Consider the following 5,222-nt stretch of genomic DNA (forward strand, 5'->3'; position numbering starts at 1 on the left):
GTAGATTCTTGAATTTTAGTAAGAATTTTCGTGTCACAAGGCCACTTCTCGTGGTTCGATCCTTGAGAAACAAAATCTTTTCAGGTTCCAAGAGTTGCTCTGTTTCTTCAACTTCTGGGGGATCTTCAGTAATGGGTTCCTTTGGTTATGGTCCTATGTAAGGTTTTAGCAAACGTACATGAAAAGCATTGTGTATTTTCGAATGAGTAGGAAGCTCAAGTTGATAAGAAACTTCATTTATTTTCTCAATCACTTTGAAGGGTCCAAAGTATCTACTGGAGAGCTTTGGAAAAGATGAATTTTGACCAGAACCTTATTTGAGCCTGCTTTTATCAAACTTTAGCAAGACATATTGACCTTTTTCAAAAGCCAAAGGTCTTCTTCGTTTATCTGCTTGCTTCTTTTGTCGCTCTTGGGCAACTTTGATAGTGGCTCGAACTTGATCCATTGCGGTTTTTAAATCTGAAGCAAACTCATCAGCAGCAAAAATCTTATCTTTAGTGCGAATAATTGGAGGAGGAATCTCTTTACCCTGCACTATTTCATTTGGAGCTTTCCCTGTGGATGAGTGCACTGTATTGTTGTAAGCAAACTCCAATAATGGAAGATATTTCTCCCATTGTGACTTATGTTCACTAACATAAGCTTTCAACGTATCCAAAAGAGTGAGATTCATCACCTCTATTTGGTCGTCAGTTTGAGGATGAAAAGCTGAGGAGAACTTTAAAGTGGTTCCCAAATTGTCAAATAAAGCACGCCAAAAGTTACTTGTGAATTTGGAGTCTCTATCTGAAATGATCTCAGAAGGCATACCATGTAATCTGAAGATATGTTGAATGAAAAGTCTTGCAGCTTGTGCGGATTTCAATGTTTTATGACATGGAATAAAATGTGATTGTTTGCTGAATCTATCAATTATGACCCAAATCATATCATGACCTTGAGGTGCTCTTGGAATACAAGATATGAAATCCATTGTGATAGATTTCCATGGATCTTTGGGCACTGGAAGAGGTTGCAACAATCCTGGAATCTTCTGTCTATCATATTTGGATTTTTGGCATACCAGACAAGCCTCAATGAAGTTATGTGTATCTTTTCGTAATGTTGGCCAATAAAAGTAGCGCTCAATTGCACTTAGAGTGGCTGCCCTCCCTCTATGCCCTGCATAAGGGGGTTCATGACTTTCTTTAAGCACCTTTTGTCGAACAGGAAGAGTGACACAAAGGCGATTGTTCATGAGAAGGTAACCGTCTTTGATGGAATAATCTGGATGAGAACCTCCTTGCTGTAAATTTGACCAAATTGCTGCAAAATCAGTATCTTCATCATAAGTATTCTTCATCGTTTGAAAATCTTCATGATGAGCCACTGTAAAAGTTGCAATGCGAGGCACTCTAGAAAGTGCATCAGCAACTACATTTTGTTTCCCTGGAGTGTACATAATTTGAAAATGAAACATAGACAAGAAATTTTCCCATCTTGCATGTTTCTCCTGCAAATGCTTTTGAGTCTTGAAATACTTTAAGCTTTGATGATCGGTTTTAATAAGGAATTCATTGCCTAATGATAATGTTTCCATATCTTTAAAGCATGAACCACTGCTAAGAGCTCCTTTTCATAAATGTCATACCTTTTCTCCACATCATTTAGACGACGGCTTTCAAAGGCTACGGCATGGCCTTCTTCATTTAGCACTGCACCAATACAATAATCGCAAGCATCTGCTTCCACCACAAATGGTTTTATCAGATGTGGAATGATAAGAACAGGTCCAGAAGTAAGAGCTGTTTTCAGCCTTGTGAAGGCTGCATTCTCTTTTTCCTTCCATTGGAAAGAGATCTTCTTCTTTGTAAGGTCATGAAGTGGAGAAGCCATATGTGCAAAATGCTTGATGAAGTAGCGGTAATAAGAACATAAGCCAAGAAACGATCGCACCTCATGTACATCACAAAGATGAGGCCATTCTTGGATTATCCTGATCTTTTCAGGATCCATCTGAATCCCTTCAGAAGAGATGACATGCCCAAGGTAATTTATTTTATGCATGAAAAATTCACTCTTTTTACCATTTACCAAGAGTTGATTTTGTTGTAGTAATTGTAGAACAATTTCCAAGTGTTGATGATGCTCCTCTTCATTCTTGCTAAAGACAAGAATATCATCAAAGAAAGTACCGACATATTGTCGATGCTCTCTAAAGATGCGCTCCATCATTCGATTAAAGGTGGCTGGTGCATTGGTTAATCCGAAAGGAACCACCAAGAATTCGTAAAGACCGTATGAAGTGCGGAAAGCAGTTTTGTGTACATCTTGTGGTATTACCCTAATTTGATGATAACCACTCTTTAGATCAATGCGGCTGAAAACCTTTGAGCCTCCTAGACGATCCAAAATGTCGTCAATTCTGGGAATAGGAAACCGATTCTTCACAGTGATTTTGTTGAGGGCTCGATAATCAATGCACATCCTGAATGTGCCATCTTTCTTTTGAACAAGAAGAACCGGTGAACAAAATGGTGAGCTACTTGGCCTAATTAGCCCACGGTTGAGTAGGTCTTCGACTTGCTTTCTGATTTCTTCTTGTTGAGGACGGCTCACACGGTATGGTGCTATATTAGGAGGAGAACTGCCCGGGATAATATCAATATGATGGTCTTCTGGCCTTTCTGGGGGAAGCTGATAAGGAAGATCTTCCGAAAACAATCTTTATACTTTTCCAAGGGCTGAAGTTGCTCTTGGTTTTCAGCATTCATATTATCTTTTACATCAATGACATAAAGCAGACAACATTGAACACAATCCTTAATTGCTCTAGAGACTTGCATATGGCTTACCATAGGTATGGTGTCTCCAGAAACTCTAGCTTGGATCTCGTACTTCTTGCCTTTGTTGGTGAGTTCTACCTTCTTTTTCTGAGAGAAGATAGTTGAATCTACTCTATGATTCCAGGGCATGCCAAGAATCACATCGCAACCATCAAGGTCTCCGATACAGAAGGTATCTTCATCACTGTAGCCTTGAATTGAAACTTGAGCTTGCCAATGTAGGGTATCACAGTCTTCACTGTGTCACCTTCATTAGCATTTAAAGCTTGGCAAACTTCTGCCGGAGTGTCCATCTCTTCATTCTTTAATCCAAGCTCTTTAGCCAATTGCAAGGAAATGATATTTTCATTCACCCAAAGATCTATCAAGAATAGTGCTTGCTTACCTTGCAACTGTCCCCAAGCTTTTAATAATTTGCGCGTCTCTGGAGTGTGAGTTATGTTTGCAACTACATCACTGATAGCATTGATTTTCACTGGCGACTTAGGCTTGTTGTCAGAAACCTTGCTTTGTCCCTTGTTTGGACATTGCTTCGCTATGTGGCCTGTTTGTCCACATTTAAAGCACTTCCCTTCTTTCATGAAGCATTGCTTTTCTTCTTCGGAAAGTTGCTGTGCTTGTGGGTATAGATTGGAGCGAAATTGAGGAGCATTAGGAGGTGCATAGGGCTTCATCTTCTTTTGATTTGATGGCTGCTTTTGCCGCTGTTTTTGTCCTTCATTTGGGGCTGAATACTCCTCATCATCAGCTACTCTCTTGTTATCATTCTTTTGGAATGATTTGTTGCCATTGTGCTCCATTTCCCATGTCTCAGCATGGTCAATGAGTTCCCTGAGACTAGAACAATGATAATGATTAAGAGAAGTACGAAGTTTAAAATGCAAACCTCCTTGAAACTTCCTAAGCTTTTCCGAACTACTGATCTTCTTGAAATGTTGGACCTTCAAAAGTAGCTCCCAAAATCTCTTGGTATAGTCACCAAGTGACTCATTTTTCCTTTGCCAAAGCCGATCCCATTCCATTTTTACATCTCTTTTGAAATGAACAGGAAGAAATTGGCTTTGTATCATGCGAACAAAGGACCGCCATGATTTTGGGGCAGCATGATCATATTTCAACCCCGTCCACCAAGTATGGGCTAAGTCAGTTAAATGTAAAGCTGCAAACTTAATCTTTTCTTTTTCTTTATACTTGTCACAACCATACAAAATTTGAAATTGACGAATAAACTTCAGAAGAAGATTAGGATTTCGGGAACCATCATACATACTGAACTTGATCTTCTTTTCAAGTTGAGATAGTGACTTAGTCTTCTTCTTCTTCTTATGCCTTCGTCCATGCTCGGATCTTGAGGTTGAAGATGATGAAGTGCTTGATGGGGATGAAGATGGAGACGAGGGTGAAGAATGTCGACGCCTTTGACGATGATGAGGTCTTCCACGAGAAGGGTGTGACTCTTCGTTACTAGAAGAGGATCCATCAGAATAGGCGCCAGATGACTTTGAAGAAGAGGATGAGCTTCAACGCGATCTCTTTCTTTGTCTTGAAGTAGAATGGGACTGCCTCTTAGAAGTAGTTGGACTTCTTGTTCGGCTCCTTTCATTGGTATGGCTTTGTCTCCTTGAAGTAGATGGGCTTCTTTCCTTGAATTCTTTGGGATTCTCAACTTTTTCTAGTTTGAGAAGTTGCTCACGAATTTGCTGATTCTCCTCTCTAAGACTTTGAATGGCTTGAAGGATAGCACTCGACTGATCCATTGAGAATTTTTTTTAAAAAAATGCTCAAGCACTCAATGCAAGGGCTGAAAACAAACAAACTTATAGTTGTAAGCACTACCAGTGTTGGGGGCGAGGACCGAGCCAAAGCTCTGATACCACTGTAAACGCCCCGAACAACGTAGTATGCTTAACAATTATGATATTCGCTTGTTTTCGAGATTTAATATAAAAGAAAATGAACACTTAAAGCTGAAAATGAAAATTACTCACAAAATTACAGCCATGAAAATGTAAAAGTAATGGAGACAAGATTGAGGGTTGAAGATGGGCAACCCCCTCGAAGGAATGCATTTCTGCTCAACCCAAGTCCCTTAGGGAAGAGCTCAGTTACAATCAACCTGAGAGTGAGAAGAAGTAATTCTCACTCTCACAAGATCATGCAAAGATGTACAAACACGCATGCATTATCTATTATGCAATGATAAGAACTGATTTCTTTACAGTATGAGAGAAGAAAAAGGGAAATTCAGCCTTTGTCCATCGTTGATCAGCAGTACATGGATAGGGCTTGCTTCTTGTAGCTAAAATGGAAGAAAGAGCTCGAGGAGGAGGTGTTGTAATGAATTTACAGGCTTGCTGTCCTGTAAAACAACAGTGATAGAAGAGGGAATATGGA

The sequence above is a fragment of the Lygodium microphyllum genome, chromosome 9, assembly GCF_053477565.2.
Source record: "Lygodium microphyllum isolate KBCC chromosome 9, Lygodium_microphyllum_v1.1.10, whole genome shotgun sequence".
Lineage (NCBI taxonomy): Eukaryota > Viridiplantae > Streptophyta > Polypodiopsida > Schizaeales > Lygodiaceae > Lygodium > Lygodium microphyllum.